Raw genomic sequence first — 24170 nt, forward strand, 5'->3', positions numbered from 1 at the left:
AGATGCAGAAGATGAAGAAAAAAAAGAAAATGAAGAAGAAGAAAAAGAAGAAAATGAAGAAGAAGAAGAAGAAGAAGAAGAAAAATAAGAAGAAAAAGAATATGAAGAAGAAGAAAATGAAGAAGAAAAAGAAGAAAAAGAATATGAAGAAGAAGAAGAAGAAGAAGAAGAAGAAGAAGAAAAAGAAGAAGAAGAAGAAGAAGAAGAAGAAAAAGAAGAAGAAGAAGAAGAAGAAGAAGAAGAAGAGGAAGAAGAAGGAAAGTAAAAGAAAGAAGAAAGCAAATGAGAAGTAGTAAAAAGACAATGGCATGTAAGAGCGTGTGTAAAGTTGCGGTGATGACGAGAGTCTGCCTGAAAATTGTCATCACACAGTTGCAATGTCATTTGAGAAGATTTTACATCAGATGGTTGTGTAGAATAAAGACAGTGATGGTAGGGAAGAGAGAGAGAGAGAGAGAGAGAGAGAGAGAGAGAGGGGGGGAAGGAATAATAAAGAGGGAGAGAGAGAGGGGGAAGATTAAAAGAGTAAAAGATAGAGAGAAGAGAAAGAGGAAGAGAACAGAGATGAGAAACGGAAAGTTGTGTGTGTATGTGGAGAATAATTCCTTCTAGTGTGAAGGCGCGTGAATTAGTGGTTAGGGTAATCGGCTCATGATCGTAACATCGTGAGTTCGATACTCGTCGGTGCATTGTGTCTCTTGAGCAAGACTCTTTATTTCACGTTGCTCCAGTCCACTCAGCTAGCAAAAATGAGTAGTACCTGTATTTCAAAGGGCCAACCTTGTCACATTTCGTGTGAAGCTGAATCCCCTTGGGAACTACGTTAACCCTTTAGCATTCAAACCGGCCACATCAGGCCGAAATATTTAACCTGTTTTATATCGAGACTCGTCAGATCTGACCTCTGACCTCATCCCTACAAAGTAATTCTAAAACTAAGCAATCACGTTATCAACATCTCTAAACTACAAGATAATGCATGATTATTTCAAAACAATGTGAATAAACAAACATTACATTTGGCAGAATAAGCTGAATACTAAAGGGTGGAGAATACATTTTCATCTTAATTCCATGAGCAGCCTGCTCCGCTGGTCGGTTCGACTGGAACCCACGTCGTTGTGTAACCGGCAGAGTGCCAGTATAAAAATGATTCTTTCTAGTATAAGCACAAGGCCTGAAATTTGAGGAGTGGGAACTATTTAATTACATCGACCTCCAGTGGTCGACTGGTAATTATTTTATCGACACCCAAAAGGATGGAAGACTAATGGAAGTAAAAAGGAGACGGGAGAACAAATAGAAGTGAATTATGGGAGTTTGCAGGAAGTGAGACTAATGGTGAGAGAAGGAGATGATGAATTAGAAATAGAGGGGCTGATGGGATGAGGTTAATGCAGATAAGTTACGGGATTACAGGGGCAGGTATCGATTGAGAGAAAGAGAAAGGAAAAAGTGAGTTTTGGAGCAGAAGAAAAGTGAGGTTGTAAAAGTGGAAGACAAACGTTGAGAATAGAAGCGAGTGAACGAGAGAGAGAGATAGGTGAGAGAGGGGTGAGAGAGTATGTGTGTGAGTCAGAAGACAGAAAGAAGAACAGAAACACATGGAAAGTGTTTAAAGCGAGTGACAAAAACAGAGCGAGATAGAATGATAAAACGAGAAAGCGGACGTGTGAGTGGGTGTGTGCGCGAGAGAAATAGATAGATGGATATAGAGAGAAAAAGACAGAGAGTGAGAGAAAGAGGGAGATATACTAAAAGAAATTGGGGGGTGATAGGAAGAGAGTGAGGCAATATAGTTTGTCGCTATCGTTGTTAGTGTTGCTGATAATATTCATTCATTATTTGTATGTAGTCAGTGTTATTGTTTAGAAGTGTCGCTACTAGTACTAGAATTGTTGACTTGTGCAATCCCCTTTATATATATAATATATATATTGACACGTTGTTCTTTTAAAAAAAAAATTGGTTTCTGTATATGTTTATTTTATATTTAATCACATCTAAATTCCTGCTTTAAGTTGTTATTTAACATTTTTTTCGTTCTTAATTGTTTTTATTTTTTTTTCTCATATCCTTTTTTTAAAATAACGATAGTTGCGCCTTTCTCGTTCGTGTCGTCTGCTTATTGAGTGACAAAGGCTGGAAAATACCCGAAAAAAGTTACGTGGAGAAAACGAGAGAGGGAGAGAAAAAAAAAAAAGGAGAAATAAGGGAAATCACTACAAATAATAATAATAATAATAGTAATAATAAAAACAAGATAACACAGAACAAAAAATAATTTTGTGGCGCTTTTTAAAAAAAGAAAATAGATTTGTTCGCTTTTAGTTTGGTTTCATATTTGTTATATTCATATTTATATTTTGTGATTTTATTTCGTTGGCAACCTAAAGATATTCCGTGCCTCTGCTTAATTATATTGCACAAGTAAATATACACAAAACATCAACGACAACAACAATAATAAACATAAAAAAACAAGCAAACAAACAAACAGACAAACAGATACACTCTTCTTTCGTCTATAAGGAAGTCAACAACAACAACAATAATAATAATTTGACAATTGTGAACGGTATCACTACAAGATAAAAAGGTAAGTTACGATAATTCTCCACTTTTTATGAGTTCAATCATAATTTCGAGAAAGATATTTAATCAAATATTTTCGTTATTATTTATAATAATTACAGCAAACATCATTTCTTGATTGTCTGCGTCTTCTATTAAAGTGTCGTCTGCTTCGCCGATTAAGTTAAAATGATAAAAACGAGATAGCTAAAAAGTTTTTGTTTTTGTTTAACCACAGATCAACCTCGATCAAACAACTCTATGTTCATAGGATATTCCAACCGTAGCCACACCCGTTTATTTTTCAATTTTGTGAGGGTACATTATCCAATGGACCTTTTCTTTTATATATCGGTCGCTTGTGATTTTTGAGAGATTTGGCTGTTATTTCTACTAGGTCTTACAGCCACGTTAGAGTCTCCCATGCCGGCTCGAGAGTTGGAAAGCAAAATATGATATGGTGGGTTACTGTAAGAAAATATTTAACGTTTCCAGCGGGACCCTTAACATGTTGGTTACTATTAATGGTAGTGTTGGTGTTGATGTTGGTGGTGAGCGATGGTGGTGCTGGTGGTGCTGGTAGTTAGGTGGTTGTGTAGTCTGAAGACGATTTGATGACGATGGTGATGGTGGCGGCGTTGATGGCAGAGGTTATGATGTTTATTGTTGTGGTGGTGGTTTTGTTTATGGTGACGGTGACGATGGTTCATGATCAGGTGGGGATGGCGGTGATGGTAGTGATGATAGTTGTGGTGGTGGTTGTAACAGTTGTAATCGTTGTGGTAGCAGTTGTGTTGGTGTTGGTGCCAGAGATTGTGGTGGTCGTGATGATGATGGGTGTGACTGGTGATGGTCGTTTTTTAGAACTGGTGGTTGGATTGAAAGAGAGACGGTGTGGAGAAGGTGCCGTGTAATGGGTGACACTTAAGTTTACAACATTACTTTCACTTTCCAGAAAGTGAAACTGTTTCGTCATATAAATCCGAGCTGTATTTATAGTTTTGTTTTAATTTCCTCAACCTGTTCGTTTTCGCACTGCTGAGAAAAAAGAAATACATCAAGAAAAAAAGTAATAATAATTGTGATCACAAGAAAAGCAGTAACAGATATGGTACAACGTTCACAATAATTCACAACAAAATTATTTCACTTCGGAATGGAGTCTCATAAAAGGGACAAAAAAGTTAAATCAAACGAAACGTTTGACAGACAGCTGAAGAAAAAAAAAAAAATTCTTCACCACACCAAAAAAATGTAAAAAGCAAGTTTAGATATATATAGTATTAAAATCAAAGTATTTTACGAATGTAAAAGTGATGTCGTAAGTCAAATATCATTCTGTAATAATAATGATAATAATAATAATAATAATAATAATAATAATAATAATAATAATAATAATAATAATAATAATAATAATAATTATTATTATTATTATTACTATTATTATTAAGAGCCGTGAAATGGGTCGATTAGAAAGTAGCCAGGTAGTCAGGGAGTGGAATTTGGTCTTAATCAACTTGAATGATTCCAAATTTGTATCAGCTGTTTCACACGTGTGTGTGCGTGTGTGTATGTTTGTCAATGTTTTTTTGTTGTTGTTTGTGTATATATATATATATATATACATATATATATATATATATATATATATATATATATATATATATATATATATATATATATAATATATATGCTTATCTATCTATCTATCTATCTATCTATCTATCTATCTATCTATCTATCTGTCTAGCTAGCTAGCTGGTTATCTATACATATATTACTCTCTCTCTCTCTCTCTCTCTCTCTCTCTCTCTCTCTCTCTCATTCTCTCTCCCCCCCCCCCCCACACACATACAGACACGTGCATAAACACATAGGAGGTAAGAATTAAGAACGCACAGTAGTTTGCAAATTGGTTTCAAATTTTGAATTTTATTCATAAAAAGAAACCGAACTTTCATTTTGATCGGCCTCGAAGCATTTAGTCGAAATAATCACACCCTCTCTGCCATCCTTATTTTAAGTTTGGTACAATTTCTATCGAACTTCTTTACAGAATCGCCAAGTTAAGAGGACGTAAGCAAACCGACACCGGTTATCAAGGCTTCCATACAAATTCCGTCCACCAAATTCACTGACAAGACATTGGTCGGCCTGAGTATATAATAGAAAACACTCACCCCACGTTGGCCGCGCAGTGGAAACGAAACCGGTAGCACGTGGCTGCAAAGCAAAATTCTGAATTACACAACCAATCCTGCGCTATCTTTTATTTGTTACTTGCTTCAGCTATCAGACTGAGGCCATGCTGGGGCACCACCTCGAAAGATTTTTTTAGTCGAAGACTCGATCCCAGCACTTTATGATTTTTTTTTAAAGCCAAGTACTTATTCTATAAGTTTCTTTTGCCGAATCGCTAATTTATGGGGACATAAACACATGAATACCGGTTGTCAAGCGGCAGTAGGGGACAAACACAGACATACAGACACACACACACATTCGATGGGCTTCTTTCAGTTTCCTTCTGCCAAGCCCACTCATAAGGTTTTGATCAAACCGAGACTATATAGTAGAAGACACTTGCACATGGTGTCACACAGTGGGACTGAACCCAAATCCACGTGGTTGGGAAGTAAGCTACTTACCACACAGCCACACCTGCGCCTATGCAATACGTTTTGAGTTTGATTTGCTTCAATTTAGGTATTAATTAAAAAAATATAGCATTTTACAATATTTCATTTTGGGTTCGAGTCCCATGAACACCCTTCAGCTTTTACCATCCAAAGAATTTTTAAACCCAATATTTACATACCATTATTTATAGCATTATCTGGTTCGAAATTCACCGTTCCAAACAAAAAATATATAAAACATAGATTTGTTCCATTCCCATGTGTTTAGATCTACAGTATATAATTCTTTACAAATTATACGTTAAGGAATCCAAACTGATATATTTGAAAAATGTTGAAGTTCGGCAAATTATTTGTTACCGGTTTACTCTCACCCACTCATAAGTAAATAAATGTTATGCGCGGCTGTGTGGTTAAGAAACTCGCGTTACAACCATCTGGTTCCGGTTTCCGTCCCACTGCGCGGCACCTTGAGCATATGTCTTTTACTATACCCCAACCACCACGTCAATCGATGTCTTATGAGTGGATTAAGTTGATAGTAACTGTGCAGAAGCCCGTTGTCTCTCTATCTCTGTCTCTCTCTGTCTCTCTCTCTCTCTCTGTCTCTCTCTCTCTCTCTCTATATATATATATATATATGCATATACATTCATACATACGCACACACAACAACAACAACAATAACAACAACACAGAGACACACACGCGCTCACATCCATATGTCTATGTATGTATTTATGTGTGCACATACACACAAACACACACACACAGTCTCATATATATATATATATATATATATATATATATATATATATATATATATGTGTGTGTGTGTGTGTGTGTGTGTGAGTGTGTGTGTGTGTGCCTGTGCATGTATGTCTTTGTGTTGTGCTTGTACCCATAGTTACCTGACAACCGGTGTCGGTTTGTTTAAGTCCCAGTCACGTAGCCGTTCGCTAAAACGGACTGATAGAATAAGTACCACACTTAAACAAAAAATAACTATGGTCGATCAGTTCGACTAAGACCCTTCAAGGCGGTGCGGTGCCCCAGCATGGCCGCAGTCTAATGACTGAAACAAGTAGATAATAATGGAAGAAAGATACCTCAAGGAAACTGCAATGGGCATAAATTTTCCCTGAAATTCGTATGCCAAGGGGAGAGGAAGAGATCGAAGTTTCGGTCCGATATTTCGCCTGAAAAAGCATAGGAAGTTCTCTAAATGTATATCTTTCATGTGTTATTAGGTTTTGCATGTTTGTGTATAATAAGCACGAGTTATGGCTTGTGTGCGCATGAGTACGACACACATTCACGCATATCTTTATACAAAAAAAAAAGTTTTCCAACATGTATATGCACTTTGATTTCACCCATGTATACGTGCGTACACACCTAAATAAATGTTGCCGTAATCAATCGCTAAGATGCAGACAAGTACATACAACGTTAGTATATACTCTTTTACTCTTTTACTTGTTTCAGTCATTTGACTGCGGCCATGCTGGAGCACCGCCTTTAGTCGAGCAAATCGGCCCCGGGACTTATTCTTTGTAGGCCTACTACTTATTCTATCGGTCTCTTTTGCCGAACCGCTAGATGACGGGGACATAAACACACCAGCATCGGTTGTCAGGCAATGCTAAGGGGACAAACACAGACACACAAACATACACACGCACATACACACATATATATATATACATATATACGACGGGCTTCTTTCAGTTTTCGTCACAAAGCTTTGGTAGAGGCTATAGTAGAAGACACTTGCCCAAGATACTACGCAGTGGGACTGAACCCGGAACCATGTGGTTGGTAAGCAAGCTACTTACCACACAGCCAATCCTGCGCCTATATAGAGGAAGTTGTTTAAAAAAATTATGCACTCACTCAATCCTCTACTTGCAATAAATCACACACACACACACACACACACACACACACACACACACACACATACTGACATATGCACACATACGCGCGCACACACGCATACATACGCGCACGCGTGCACATAGAAGCGTTGTGGCTACGTGGTAAGATGTTTGCTTCTCAACCACATGATCCGGGTTCATGCCTATTACTATACACTCGCAACGGCCAAAGCCTTGTGACTGGATTTGGTAGGCGGAACTGGAAGAAGCCCGAAGTATATATATATATATATATATATATATACACATATGTATATATATATATATGTATATATATATATGTTTATATATATATATATATATATATATATATATATATATATCAGAGGCAACTCCCGGTCATGAGTGTCACTCGGTCTCATTATAGATTTCGTCACTAGGGTTCATCACAGATTTCGCACAAGACACTCGATGACTTTCACGTTTTTCCGCTTTATTTCTAACCCCAAATGGCTTTTTTTTTTATATCTAGCACTACGTTATGTCTTTCTCCATTTCTAAGTTAAAACGCAACTGATCCTTACACACAGCCGCACATAATAGCAACACTCAAATAACGACAGCGGAGTGCACAACAAACATCAGCGATCTGAATGTTGCCTGTACTCTTGACAAGAGGTGCCAGTTAGTCTTTTATACCTACCAGGCTCGTTCGTATTAGCCCGAGTTCATGGATATACCCTATATACCCTCAAGCCTTCATCAGGGAAATTTCGAACCTGAGTTCTCATTCCTATGGTATTGTCATTATCATTCAGGTCACTGCCTGGAATCGAACTCGGAATCTTGGGGCAATTATGGAGTGAATTTTAGGGCTTATAAATCTAATATTTTCCTATCCTTCCTTAATACCGGTTCCCATATGCTATTCATATCTGCACTCGGTGTGCTTAGGAGGTTGTTGTGTCCTAGCATATGTGCTGCTCCGTTTAGTTTTCGTATTTTTCATATATATATATATATATATATATATATATATATATATATGTGTGTGTGTGTGTGTGTGTGTGTGTGTATGCTATTGTCGCAGCAGTCGTTCGAAAACTTGTGAACAAGTTTTTAAAAAATCGTTAATTAGTGTTTGTAATGTATGCTTGAAAAATATTAAGTTTTTGTTAACTTAGTAGAAAATATTTTATTTCATTATTACACTCTTAGTACTTCATTTCTGCACATTTTTCTCTGCTGTGGCAGAGTTTTGTTTTGTTCAAAAGTTGATGTTTTTCTCCCTCGTAGACCAAGTTCCATTGAATGCATCAACTTTACGCAGTGGCGTAGCTAAAGTGTGTACCGCCGAAAGCAGGCCTCGAGTTTGCGCTCCATCCTCGCGCCCCTGCCTCTATACAGGTTTATACAGCAAACTCAGATGTACCGTTCCCATAAGATATGGGACATGGGTTGAACTACCCTTATGGTCTCCACTCAGCTACGTTACTGACTTTACAATATAACCTAAGAACAAATACAGGAGACTCTATGAGGTAGTTCACTCCGCTAAAAATATCAGCTGAAACTCCCTCAAATCACACCCTACCGGTTGCAAAAAAGAAAAAAAAAAAGAGAAGCTGAACGCAGCAAATTATTTCCTCCAGGAGTCACTGAATATTAAAAGGAAGATAATAATGCATTTGATTATAGATCTGTTTAGTCAAGGATGAATTGGGCTCAACGTACGCGGAGCCATTATGGGGCGAGCTGGCAGAAACGTTAGCAAGCCGGATGCAATGCTTTGCGGTATCTCGTCTGTCGTTACGTTCTGAGTTCAAATTCCGCCTAGATCGACTTTGCCTTTCATCATTTTGGGGTCGATAAATTAAGTACCAGTTACACACTGGGGTCCATGTAATCGACTTAATCTCCTTGTCTGTCCTTGTTTGTCCCCTCTATGTGAGCGATAAAGAAATAAGAAACGTTGGCACGCCGGGCGCTATGTTTTGTGGTATTTCGTCTGTCGTTACGTTCTGAGTTCAAATTCCGCCGAGATCGATTTTGCCTTTCATCCTTTCGGGGTTGATAAATCAAGTACCAGTTGTCTACTGGGTTCGATCTAATCGACTGGTCTCCCGCCTCCCCACAAATTTCGGGCCTTGTGCTTAGAGTAGAAAAGATTATGCGGTCACTCTACCTGTTAGAAATAGCAGCCGTATGCTTTACTAAAAACACCCTACTGTTTAAAGAAAACGAAACTTTTGATGACACAATGTGCCAGAAAGGAGACAGAATGGTAGTGATGCTGGAACATCTTTGATTACAGGTCTGCATGTCAACGTCTGACCTGGAACATGACATCGAACTTGTGGCTTTCTGGTAAATTTCGCACTCTGTGCCGCATTATTTGTTATCGATAAGACTGGAATCTTATATGTGCTTGGATTGGTTAATATGTTCTTGAATCTGAAGTCAACTCTGACCAAGTAGACCCATGATCATAAGCATACTAGCCGTGGCCACCCTGTCTTTTTCTACACAGTATAACTTTGCTTGGACCCTAAGTCCTGGTGGAATCGTGGGAGCCTTTGTGTCAAACGGCGTGTCTTAGGCATATCTTGAGCGTGTCTTGGGCGTGTTTTGGGCGTCTTGGGCGTGTCTTGGGCGTGTCTCCTCTTGACCTGGACATTAGCGTAGCTAGAGTGTGTGACTTCTGGGGTAAACTCTTGAATTTGCCACCACCACCTACCTCCCCGGTCTCCGGCTCACGGTCCCCCTACCCTATAGAGGTTTATAAAGCGAACTCGCTAATAAATGCATCACTCGGGGTTCATCGCCCGCTAGCTGCGCTATAGCACGGTGTTGGACCTGGCTCCGCCAAGTTAAGCAACAACGAATTTCTGCCACAAAGCAAGCAAAGTACAGAGAGACGGAGAGAGAGAGAGAGAGAGAGAGAGAGAGAGAGAGAAAGAGAGAGATAGAGAGGTAGGGAGAGGAGAGAGGGAAAGAGGAGGAGGTAGAGATGGGAGAGGGAGAGAAGAAAGAGAGGGAGATGCTTCGGCTCTGAAATACGACTGATTCTTTAATTACTGACTTTTAACGGACAACTGGTAAAATTGATCTCGATGGGATTTGATCTCAGAATGCTGAGATATGAAACTAATTCCACAAGATATTCGACGCTCTAACCATTCCGCCAATTCGCTGTCGTGTAGTATATGTATGGCTACTTTATCCAATGAGTTTCCAGGTTTGTTTTTATTTAACCCCATCGATAATTGAGCAGATCTATGAATCGAGAAAAAGGCTTTTCAACCGTGAGCTTCCCGCCTCTTATTTAAAAAAGGCGTAGGCAAGATGACATTATTTAGGGTTCTACATTATATTTTCAAAGGCAATGCAGTGTGATTTGAGGTTGTTAATTGTTGCAGGTCAAAGAACCATGTAAGGGGGGGGGGGGCACGGTACGCAAAGCGACGGGGTGGGGGTAAAGAGTGGCATAAACGTTTTTTTTTTTTGTGGAAACAGGTGAAATTTTAGTGATTTCTTTGTGGCTAGCTTCGTAAACAGCATGAAGAAAGGTGAACATAATGCGATGAATGTTCTGCTTTGATTCAGTAGCACACCTGCCCTCTGTCACAAACATTTATACACACACACACACACACACATGCCCCCTCTCTCTGTCTCTCTGTCTCTCTCTCTCTTTCTCTCCCTCACACACACACGTACACACATATTCACACATAGAAACAAACATGCACAGACACGTATGTGTGTGACCATACACAAGTATGTACACCCCACACATACACCACAGAAAAAGTTGATGATGATGATGATGATGATAGTGCGATGATGACAGTGATGATGATGACGATGATGATGATGACGATGATGATGATGACGACGACGACGACGATAGTGGTGATAATGATAGTGGTAATGATGATAGTGGTTATGATGATAGTGATGATGATGATGATGATGACGACGATAATGCTGATGACGTTCATGATGATGATAATGATAGTGATGAAGATAGTGATGATTAATAATGAAAACGATAGTGGCGATGCTGCTGTTGCTGCTGCTGATGATGGTGATAATAACGATGATGACGATAGTGGCCATGATGATGATGATGATGATGATGATGATGATGATGATGGTGACAATGATGATGGTGACAATGATGATGATGATGACGGCGACGACGATGGTCATGGCGGCGTTAATGGTGACGCACTTCATTAAGGACTGCAATCTTGAATGATGTTTGTGTTGATATTTGTTTTAATTGATGGTGTTTAGAGAAGACGCAATGAAATGTTTATTGTTTATTTGCCTTTCTCTACTTTTATCGTTATTGCTACGATGTCACGAAATGAAATACAAGGTTTATGGAAAAACTTTCACGGTCAACCAAATCGAATAGTCGTTTTCCAAACAAATACGATTGAACAATGCAATCTTTGATCAATTTGTCAAACTTCAACAGTCACATGATAGATCCCACGGTGCTGACTAATTAAATTTGATTTCACTTAATTAGACAACAATAATTATCAGCTTTGAAGTATTGTTTCTGTTCGACTATAGAAAAGGCAGAGTGATAAATGCAAGGATATATTGTGCTATGGTGTGTTCTGTATGGCGTAAGGAATCTCGGCGTTGTGCTTGTTCATCGGCTTTCACCTACATGTGGCACATGCGTTGCATGTAGTGGATTGTTTGCATGAAAGGAGATAGTCTGTGATTGTACGTAACTATCGAACCAACGATCTGTCGTTCCGTCGATCTATCTATCTATCTATCTATCTATCTATCTATCTATCTATCTATCTATCTATCTATCTATCTATCTCTTCTCACGGACGTGCTGTCACATCGGCTGCGAAGGTAAACGTTTATTTGACCATTTACTGTCCACATTTTGTTGGGATTTTTAAATAATTTTGTTGCGAAGCACCTAGGCTTCATTTGTGTGTATTTTCAAGGGCAGGAATTGACCCCCAGGGGCAGTTTCGGCCCTAGCAAAATACAAAAATTTCCTTCTTGACATTTGAAAAATGTCGAGAAACATCATTTTGGAACGCTTGTCTTGTTCTTTTGACAAGCATTTCCCGAGGCTTCAGATGCCAGAAGAGAAAAAAGAACAGAATAGCGCGTGCGCATGCAGTGACAGGAACGCAGTTGCTATAAACGTCACAAAGACTGTGAGTACAGCTACTAACAGCCCTCTCACCACCACCACCACCACCAACACCACCAACACCAACAACAAAAACAAAACTGTAACCAAGGTTACAAAACCATGCGTGAAAACCGTCACAAATGTCTCTGACGTAAGCACCACTGCTGCTGACGCCATCATCACCACCAACGACAACAACAACAACAACAACAACAGCAACAACGACAACAACAACAACAACAGCAACAACAAGGAAGTAAAGTTATCGGCCGTCAGCAATGACACCATCACCTGTTCAACAAACTCTGCTGCCACTACCACCACCTTTGAACCAGGCAGTACATACACCAACATAAACAAAAATATCCAGAAGAACATGTCCGCCAGCACAACAAAAACAAATTTCGCAAATGCTCTAAAGGAAAAAAGAACAACAGTGACATTCACACAAAAACAAATAAAAGACACAAAATCCCTTCTTACGAAAGAAGGAGATGATGTCAGAATTAACATCCCAAAAGATATTATAGAAATGAAAAACAAAAAGTGCATCATTTATAAACTGGTAAACACAAAAACCAGACGTGTAGAAAATGTTAGCACAGATAAAATTGAAGTTTGTCTTAGAAAAATTTGGCCTTATCAGAATCATGTCACCTGGGGAAGGAAATTCGGAACGGTGCAAGTAAGGTTTCTGGATGAAAATTTAGCTAAACAATTTTCGACACTCTCTCTCCGCACAGATGACTTGGTAATGATACCGAGTTATCTAGGACAGAGAGTGACCAAAGTTATGATAAAAAATGTGCCATCGGAGGTGGACACCCAATGGCTGATATCGGCCGTGTGCCTGGAAATGGAGGAGGCAAATATTTTGGAGATTACGGTCGGAGAGGAAAAGAACTGGGGAGGGAAAAATCTGGAAATCCTTCTCCACATCACGGAGGAGGCTTCACAGAAAATTCCTCCAAACATTAGATTGGCAGAGGACCACAAGCTGTATGTGGTGGTAGAGGGCAGGCGACCTCGCTGTTACCTATGCAACAGCGAAGCACATCTGAAAAAGGACTGCCCTCTGGCCGCTAAACAAAAACAACAACAACAACAACAACAACAACAACAACAGAAGCAACTACCAAATACCCCCAACAGAAAAACCTTACTACCAACACCACCAGCAACGCAAAAAACAACAACAGAAATATCAGCAATAACCACAACAGAAAAGACAACAGAAACTGCAAAAACAGAAGAAAAAAAAGAAAATTCCAAGACTGCCTCTCCCTCCCCCATATCACATACACCACACATAAATAACAAGGAGCCAACATCAATAAAAACAGCAACACAAACATTCACAGAAACACACACAGACGCACAAAATTTGCCGTTACCTCTTTCTGACTCCTCAGATCTCCCATCATCCGATGAAGAGAGTGGGGAGGAGTGGAAAATAGCTACGAAAGGAAAGAGGAAGCGCAGTAAGAAGAAAACAAAACAAAATGCAAACACAAACAAAGCAGGGAGATTCACATCTCCCGAAAATACTACTAACACCAATAGTAATATAAAAAAAACAATGCTAACAGCAATAGACAGTACAAACACAGAGTTGATGAATTACATCAACTCTAAAACAAACATCACAAATAACGATATCAAAACCAACAACCACCCACGTACAACACCGCCAAAACACATTAAAATTATTCATGTAACACCAGCATTACACAACACAATAAAATCCCTCTACCCCAACTCGGTAGGGGGATTCCAGAAATATTTGTGCAAGAAATTGTACAATAGCCTCCTTGGTGAAAAATCCAAGGAGGAAACAAAACTTTCTAACGGCAAGTAACACTCTGTTCTTTTGTTTTGTGCTTTAAAGCACACGTATAAATAGAATCATGGTGAAGATTGGTTGTGTGAATGTGCGTGGCTTAGGGTCCCCTTGGAAACAAGGGTACCTCTTAAATGACATCAAGTCACACAATTTGGATATCATAGCCATTAGTGAGACCAGACTCCATGAACCGCGGGCCCTAAAGTCCATGTTTGGCGGACAGTTTAACATTTATTTTTCTCCCTGTCTGACGAGGATGGGCGGTAGTGGCACGGCGGTTCTTTTTCGCAAGAGTCTGGATCTCCAAGTAAAGACGATATTTACGGACCCGGAGGGTAGACTGGTTGTCCTAGATGTGGACGGCAGCGATGGAGGCGCTTTTCGGTTGCTGGCAGTTTATGTGCCTCCTTTAACAGGTCGGTCAGACTTCTTTCGACGTCTAGAAGTATTCCTGGGAACGTCTCGTCCCTTACTTTTAGTGGGGGATTGGAATGCTACCTTGGACACGCATCTAGACTACGTGGGGAGTGACAAAAGTAGAAGGGGATGCAAAGGCCTCATAGACCTGCTCAGACGCTTCCAGTTGTCTGACAGGTACCGACTCGACCACCCAAATGTGCCAACGTGGACTTGGAGCAACCGCATTGGGTCGTCGAGATCGTATCTAGATAGGATAGTGTGTAGGACAAGAGATAGAGATAGTTTAGGATGTCCACAGTTCCACATAGTCAGCTACACGGATCACAAACTTGTGACGTGTACGCTAGACTTAGATAAGGCACATAGGCAGGGTCCCGGTTACTGGAAACTAAACGCGTCTTTCCCGTCGAGACAGGTTTTCAGAGACCGGATTAGCACGTTAGTAAAGAGGGCTTTGACGGGAGCCATCGTCAACAACAAATGGTGGTTTGCCCTCAAGAGAGCAGTGAGGGCGGAAGCAATAAGGTATAGCAGGGCACTAGCTGTAGAGAGGAACAGAGAAGAGGGGGAGCTAGTGATAAAGTTAGAAGAGGCATTGCGAAGTGGCATCGCATCCGACGTTTTAGCGGCGAGGTTGGCCCTCGACCAACACTTCAATGCTAAACACGAAGGGTGTGCTGTCAGGGCAAGGATGCGTGCTCTGAGGAATGAAGGTGTTGGAGCCGCACGAGAGGCCCGGGTGGCGGAGGCGCAGCGGGGTAACAGAGCCACCATCCGGTCTCTGGTAGACGAACAGGGGCGCGAATTGCTCGAGCCGAGCAAGATGTGCGAGGCGTTTCAGCGGCATTTTGCCCGACTGTTCGGGAGGAGTGGCGAGCGAGAAGGCAGGGTGGATTTTAGTGCCTACCTGCACAGCTTGCCACGACTCTCGGCAAGAGAGGCGGAGTGCTGCGAAGGGGTCATCACGGCGGAGGAGGTGAGGGACGCGATGGCGGGTTGCTCGACGGACAAATCTCCGGGTTTGGATGGTCTGCCCTACGAGCTTTACAACTGTATGCCAGACTTGTTTGGAGAAGTCTTGGCGGTCGTGTACTGCAACTGGCAGCAGAACGGGAGCATTCCCGGTTTTGTGAGCCGAGGAGCGGTAACGCTGCTGAAGAAAGATCCAAACAAGGGGGACGTCATAGATAACTTTAGGCCCATCACTCTGCTCAATGCAGACATGAAAATTTTGGCCAAGGTGTTAGCCAAGCGGTTGGCGCTTGTCATCGAGAAACTGGTCGGCACGGAGCAGACGTGCGCCGTGCCGGGCCGGAGCATCCATGACAACCTCCATCTGATGCGCTACATCATAGAGAGGGTAGTTAAGAAACCTGGCATGGGTGGGGCCCTGATCAATTTGGATCAATCGAAAGCTTTCGATAGGGTAGACCATCGATACTTGGAGGCCGTCCTCGAAGCGGCCGGCTTCGGTCCCGTTTTCCGCGGCTGGATGGCTGCCTTGTACACAGGCATCCGTTCGGTTGTTCGCGTCAATGGACGTCTATCGGGACCCTTCGACATTGCACGTTCGGTTCGTCAGGGATGCCCCCTGTCGCCGCTCCTGTACGTATTGACTCTCGAGCCACTACTGCGGAAGCTGGCGACGCTGAGGGGCATCCCGCGAGAACTGGGGTGCGGGACGAGCGTGTCGGCATACGCGGACGACGTCACCGTCATAGCGTCTAGCCACGAGCACATCGAGCTTGTCGGCGAGACGCTGAAAGACTACGAAGCGGTGACGGGAGCGAAAATCAACCGGGATAAGTCGGTGGGTTTGCTGCTCGGCACCTGGAGAAGCAAGCCCATACCGTCCGGCAGCGCCTCAGTAGTGGGACGCTGGACGGACGGTCCGGTCAAGTTGCTCGGAGTCTGGTTCGGTCCGGACCTGCAAACGGAGAAGAACTGGGACGAGATAACGAGTAGGGTGGCCACTCTCTGCCGGCAATGGTCCGAGAGGAAGCTGTCCCTAAAAGGTCGGGCGGAGGTGGCGAACGCGTACATCGCGTCCGTCATCGAATACCGCCTGACCGTTGTGCCTTGTCCCGATCGCGCCATCACCGAAATGGAGCGCATCCTCTTCCGCTTTTTGTGGAAAGGAAGCGTTCCGATGGTGAGGCGATCCGTTTGTTGCCAACACCCGCTGAAAGGAGGGCTGGGCATGCCGTGGTTGATGATGCGCAGACATGCGCTGAGACTGCGACATCTCCGGCTCTACGTAGACGACGGTGAGCAGGTGTGGTCGCCGTTTGTGCGACGCGCTTTCCCGCAGCTCGTCTCCATGACCGAGCTGCAGTCGTGGATCAAAAAGAGGCCGAGGAATGGCGAATGGCACCGTGAGTGTCGCGTTGCTCTGCAACAACTTTGCCGTCCCGGGTCGACCTTGAGCGGCTGCATCACAACGAAGTCATTCTATAGGGGATTAGTGGAGGGCAGGTACGACGACGATCTCGGGGCGAACCTGGGCGTCGACGAGGAATACCTGACCCGCCTGTTCAGGACGACTTTCGGGCCGGGACCTATGGACAACTTCCAGAGATCCCTGGCCTGGCAGTGTTACCGAGAGGCGCTACCCGTTCGGGATAAGCTCTATAGACACGGCTCGCGAAATGTGGGGCCGACCTGCCCGAGATGCGGTCAGAGCGATGAAACCGTTCTGCACGCACTCGTGCGGTGTCCAACCATTTCGGAGCTGTGGGCTTATGTCGAACGACTGCTGTCGCGTGTGAGACGAGTCGGTTTATCAACCGAGTCTATCGTCAATATCGTCACGCCTCCTTCCTTTAAACGGGAAGGAAGAGCTGTATTTATCGTACTTGTGGCTATGGCCAAAGAATGCATCTGGTGGACGCGTCTGAAAGGATTAGAGACAAATACTTTCCTCTCTGGTCAATCTCTCATCAACTTTTTCAAGTATCACTTGAAAAGGAAGGTGAGAGTAGAGAGGCAAGTGTTGTCTAGCAAATGTTTCGAAAAAAGATGGATACATGTAGCAAGAATGGCACGTATAAATGACGAAGCCACCTTGACCATGATTCTATAAAACGTTTTAAAATTTTGTAAACAGAGAAATTTTATTTAACAAACTGTGACGCTAAAGACCGAGGTTACCGTGGTCTTTTCGTAGGTTTTTCTTTCCACGGATAACCTCCCCATTTATTGGGAATTTTTTGTATTATTTCGTATTTTTTGTAAATACCCCAAACGTTTTGCGATGTTTTTTTTTTTTTTTTTTTTTTTTTTTTTTCATCGTTGTCCCCACTTTTGTTTTTTTTTCTGCTTTGTTTTCGACCCACTCGAAAAGAAAAACTCTACATTTGTATTTTGTCCCCTCTGTGTTGAGCCCTGTGTGGCTAATAAAGAAACCTATCTATCTATCTATCTATCTATACATACATACATACATATATAGTATAACATATATACAGGGTGCAATGGGTAAATTGTCGACATTTTATATTTTTAATTTCCCGCATGCGCATTGCTTCTTTTTGGCTTTGTCGACAACACAGTATTGTAAGGTCAGCTGGGCACCGTCTGTGAGAAAAACAGCACCATGACGCAATTCACTCTGCCAGAAATTTGGAAACGACATGCTGTAGTGCTTGGCAGTGGCGCCTGAAGCTCCAATGCGAACATTTCATAGTGTTTGGGTGTTTGGGATTTTATTGAATAAATTTGCTCTTTAGTATTTCAAGATATTTTTATGCAATTCTGATAAATATATCTGTTAAAATGAGATGTCAGTGTTATTTTCATTTTTGCGTAATTTAGACGACAGCTTACTCACCGCACGTCGTGTGTGTATATATATATATATTTATATATATATATATATGTAAATGATGATTGCTTCACCTTGTCAGACGATAACCGAAGTTTTATTGAGACACTTGAATATTATTGGATTATAGCAGACTTTCCCAGCCTTTAAAGCCTTTGGGAAGCCTTGAAATGCATTCCACGTCTCAGGCTACTCCTACGCAGTGATTTGTAATGTATCTTAATCTTTTCCTTTCGCTTTCATACAGTTAATTTTCATAAGTGACTAAAACCAAGATGAAATTAGTTCACAATTTGAAAAAATACTAACCACAATACATATATACGTGTATATTACATACACACACACACACACACACACACACGCGCGCACACACACACACACGCACACACACACACACACACACACACACACACACACGAATGTCTCTGTGTTTCTATGTGCATATATGTATGTGAATGTGTATACTTTCGTATACGTCACTATAATCACTTATAAAGTAGGTGGAATTTTTTCACTGTGAATATTCGTGTGTGTGTTTGTGTATACTTTAGGGTCACAATGATGTATGTATGTATGTATGTATGTATGTATGTATGTATGTATCTATCTATCTATCTGTCTATCTATCTGTCTGACTATCTGTCTGTCTGTCCGTCTATTTATTTAAATCAACACTTACCACCATCACCACAGCCACCATCACCAGCATCGACCAGCAACACCCAGACTGTTACACCCGCCGCCCTTATCAACCCACCAACTTCTTAATGTTCTACGACAAAGGCAATAATAGTATGCACATGATAAGCAACTCAATCTAAACTAAAATATAATGGCTGAAATTAATGCGATATCCTGATGTATTTTAAAAGTTGAACAAAATGTCTTTGTACTTTGGTCGTTGAGGATTGACTTTAGGCTAAACCGGAACAATCATACAATTATCAAGAACAATGTGACCATTGCTAACACTAACAGTACAACCTACCATCACTATTACCATGATCGCCAATATTAATACCAATACAACTAACTGACACACTCACTACCACCGCTACTAAACCAACTTTTAGATAACCAACTGGCAACAACAATAATAGTACCACCATGAAATTCTTGTCTGTACCTACGTATGTTGTATGCCACAAAAACACCAGTGAATGTGTATGAATAGGCTGTGAAGATTTTATAACTCAAGTCAGGAGTCAAAGGAGCGAAGTACCTATGAATCTGGTAATCCTTCAGCTAACTTTAATTATATGTTACTTCCTCCTACCTCACTCCACCCTTTCATGGCATTTACATTCTTACATCCAACAGAATAAGTAACAATTTTTTACTCTCAGAAAACAATTTTTCCTGGTGCTATATTTTTTTTACTATAGATATGTTGTGTGATAAGTTTTGGCTGCCGCCACTTTTGGATTTACCTAAAATTCAAGATGTCTGGAAAGAAGTCATCAAGTGTAACTGAAGACAGTTGTACAAAAACGAACTGTAAACAGGATTAAACAAGATACTAAAGTTAATGCTTTAAAATACCTAATGTGCAAGAGAAAATAGTTACAGTGTCAAAACATTAAAGCTTGTCATATCTACTGTGGGAATAGGTGATACTAGAAGGAAAATTAAGTCAATGCTAAAGAAATAAGTACGTCAAATGTTCGGACCTAATTTTTTCATATATCTAATGTAATGCTTAGAATGGGACGGTCTTTGGCTGTATGGATCAAAAATCAAACTAGACGTGATATAACGATAAGCATGTTGGTAATTAAAAAGGTCAAAAGTTTGTACGGTGATTTTCTGAAAACGAATAAACTTCTAATGTCTGTATTGTCTGATTTGAAAGGTTTAATAGGCGTATGAATTCGCACAATATAAAATGATAGGTGGGACTGCCGGTGCTGATACAGGAACTGCTACTAATAATCCTGAGCAGAAGAAAAGAAACGTTTCTAACAGCTCTCCGCCTTAATAATAAGAATGATTTCAAATTTTGGCACGAGGCCAGCAATTTCAGCAGAGAGGCTTACTTGATTACTTCTATACCAATACTTGACGGGTAATTTACTTTATCAGCTCCGAAAGAATGAAAAGCAAAGTTGACCTCAGCGGGATTTGATCTCAGAACTTTCTGTGAGTAGGTTAAAAGAGGATGGTTTTGAATTGAATAAGCAAGGTGGTGGGGGTCTGAGGCAACATCGCCATCTCCACAGCCTGCGTGATCGTCGCCGCTGTTGTCCATCGCCATCACCGCTGCTACCGCCGTCTTCATCGTCGTCGTTGCTGGTGGTTATATCTGTATTGAGTATTTGTTACTTGATATCATCGGACGAGAACGGCTTAGGAAAGCCTTGCACACAATCCAATCCTCCACATTCAGCAATTAATTAAAAATACTCTTAATAAAAACAAGAATAAAATTCTTAAAATTATTGCTAAAGGTAGCTACACATCAGAGCAAGTATACATTGGTTCTGAAACTGCATTTCTGTGGAAGCTGTTACCTACTAGAACTTTATTTCTCGAACGGAAACAAAAATCAACATCAGAATTTCGAGTTTGTAAACATCGTCGAGGCATCTTCTGGGAGCAAATACTGTTAGTGTTTTGAAATTAAAACACTTACTCGTCTATCACGCCCAAAACCTAAAGATTTTAAGATTTATGCAAAATTTAATTTTACGTTTAAATAATAAAGCATGGATGACTAAGTGTCTTGTCGAAGAGCAGTTTACAAACATTTTTGTCCTGTACCATGCCAGGCATAACAATTTCAACAAAGCATTTCTCGAGTTATCCGATAATGTGAGAGGCGTATATATCCCCCGAAATACAAATTTACGCCATCTTACGGATCAAGGTGTTATAGCTAATTTCAAGTCATATCAGAACTTTCAAATAACTTATGAGAGCAATTGACGATGAGGATAAAGCTACAGTTAGAGACTTCTGAAAGAAGTTCAACATAATGGATGCTATGGACATTGGCTTGGGACAAAATTTGCTTAGGGAGTGCAAACCCAGGCCCAAAATTCTTTTAGAAATATGGTATATTTTGTTCTTCGTTCTTTGAGAAGAAACCTAACTTCAAGCCACTTCTTACAGATCACTTTTTACGCACTATTTTCTAAACCCAAGAAAAGTAAGTAGGGGTGCAAATTTTGATTTTGCATCGCCAAAAATTATAGGTGTGCTTACACCTCCTGCACCTGTCCTCAAGCCCATGGCTGCAGATAACACTGTTGAGTCAAGGAATGAAATAAAACCCTTAAGTTTGAATAGTGCTCGGGAAAATATATCGCCAGACTGCGTCCGTGACTTTCCAAGTTTTCCACTAAGAGAAAGTCTGCAGGAAATTGGGAAAGATATGGCACTTGTACATGATATAGGGTTCGAACAAGTCATATGGGATGATGCGCTTGACATGTACATGATATAGGGTCTGAACAAGTCATAGGGGATGATTTGTGATGCTTGTGTTTTACTCAGGAAGTATATCTATCAGGAACTGGTGCTGTTTGAATAGGAGCAAGTTAAGAATACATAGGAACATACGGACTTGTCATTAGCTCAAATTTACTGCAAAGTGTATTGCTAACGATTTGACATTTATAGAGAGAAGTCGACAAGATTTTGCTCCTAACAGACTTAATCGTGAATGTAACATAAAAGTTACAAGAAATGTTTTTAACGAGTTCACTTCCTACTCTTAGTTGTACAAAGCAATGACGTGCTATAACCATCAATCAATGTTGGATCAGTTCTTCGGTCCTCGAGAAAATGTTGCCGATGAGCTATAAGATAGAAAATAATATTTCTCACAATCCCAGTGACTCTCAATAATCTGTCACCATCTCTCCTACAAAAGCCAACTTCTTTGGTGGTATGAATGTACCCTATTATATGAATGTACCCTATTAATGTATTATGTTTCTTACGTGTTCCCTAACGATGTTGTGTATAAATGTGTCTGTTTAGATATTAATTCCATATATAGACACGGCCTTGTTTGATTTTGCGTTTTCTTTCTTTAAAACCTAACACAAGCACACACACACACACACACACACACACACACACACACACACACACACACACACACACACACACACACACACACACACACACTTGATGGGTTTTTATAGAGCCTTTTCCGACCAAATTTATTCACAAGGAATTGGTCAACCCGGGTCTATAACAGAAGAAGATACATGCCTAAGGTGCTGCGCCGTGGGGCCGAACCCGAAGCCACGCGGTTGCAAAGTTATTTTAGCTACAAAGCCATGCTTGCGCTCATATGTATGCATAGATGTTTGGATGTATGTACGCACGTACGCATGGATATACGCACTAACGCATCGATCTATATATGAATATAGATCGATGCATTCCTGTATGTGAGCATAAAAGCATAGTCTATGCATATTTAATCAATAGTGTCACCAAAACGTTATGCTTCTGTGTGTCTCTATTCTGCACTATCAATGTTTACATAATGTAAGAAATGTTTTGATAAGTATAAGACAAAATACTGCTACACAATTAAGTCCTCGTTCAAAACGTTAATTCCCTTTCTGTCTCTAATCTCGTATATATAATCCTAGTAAAACTAGAGCATATGATGTTGAGAGGTTCATGCCGTTCTCAAAAACCGTAGAAGCGGAAATGAAGCGAAATTCTTTCTTAGGACAACTAAAATTGGTTCAGTGGATTTGTTCCGCGGGCAGCTTAGCAATTAATCACGTGTGTGTATTTACATTTGGTGGCTTATAATATACAAAGACGCTAAGTGTATGCATTGAGGAAACATAGACAATACAAGCGTACGCATGCACACACACACACGCGCGCGTGCACACATGCGTGCATATTATATATATATATATATCTGTGTGAAAAAGTAATTATAGGCATATCTATATATTTGTATCTCTTAATAGTGAGTTCATCATAGGTAGGCAGATGTTCATCATAGGTAGGCAGATGGATAGAAAGATACAGCGCGTTTGTGTGTGTATGTGTGTGTGTGTGTGTAAGAGAGAGAGAGAGAGAGAGAGAGAGAGAGAGAGAGAGAGAGAGAGTGAGAGGGGTGGAGAGAGAGGAGAGAAGGTGAGTAAGTTCGTGATATGCGGGTGCTATTGCATGTACGTATATTCTCTGTGTGCATATGTATATATACATTTATATCTGTATATTAGTATTTATAGCTGGGTCTGTATATATTTGCTGTGTTATATTATATGTGTGTGTGTGTGTGTGTGTGTGTGTGTGTGTGTGCGTGTGTGTGTGTGTACGATATGTGGTACTTGTGTATCATATATACAAGTAGACAGAGAAGCTGTAGATGTAAATAAACAAGATGACCGTTATGAAAAAGAAAAAGAAAAGATAGACAAGAAGACAGACAGCGAGCTAGATATACAGAGAGAAGAGAGAGAGAAGGAAAGAGAGAGAGAGAGAGAGAGAGAGTGGGGAATAGGCAGATGGAATGATACGGAGAAACAGAGATAGAAAATATACAGGAAGAGACTGAAAGAGAGAGCGAGCGAACAGAGAGAACCGATAGCTAGAGAGTGACAGGAAGAGGGAGAGAGAGAGAGAGAGAGAGAGAGAGAGAGAGAGAGAGAGAGAGAGAGAGAGAGAGAGAGAGTGTGTATGTGTGTGTGTGCGTGTGTGAGGGAGTGAAAGAGTGAGGCAAAGACAGACAGATATACAGACAGATATATGGAAAGGGAGAGAGAGAGAAAGAGAAATGTAAATTGACATTCGGCGAAATATATGGAGATTGAGAGAG

The 24170-nt window shown here is 40.8% G+C and overlaps 1 protein-coding gene across 2 annotated transcripts in view; it reads left to right on the top strand.

The window, feature by feature from the left end:
- The first annotated feature begins 1243 nt into the window (after positions 1 to 1243).
- Positions 1244 to 24170, top strand: part of LOC106874982 (gamma-aminobutyric acid receptor alpha-like) — a 534020-nt gene continuing 511093 nt past the window's right edge. The window contains exon 1 of one of the 2 annotated variants that reach the window (XM_089356122.1): positions 1244 to 2599. The gene's annotated coding sequence lies outside the window, so the exon portion shown is untranslated. The remainder of the gene's footprint in view (positions 2600 to 24170) is intronic. The other variant, XM_089356123.1, reaches the window with a different exon arrangement.

This window comes from Octopus bimaculoides, chromosome 8 (assembly GCF_046866305.1).
Source record: "Octopus bimaculoides isolate indiv1 chromosome 8, ASM4686630v1, whole genome shotgun sequence".
NCBI classification, from domain to species: domain Eukaryota; kingdom Metazoa; phylum Mollusca; class Cephalopoda; order Octopoda; family Octopodidae; genus Octopus; species Octopus bimaculoides.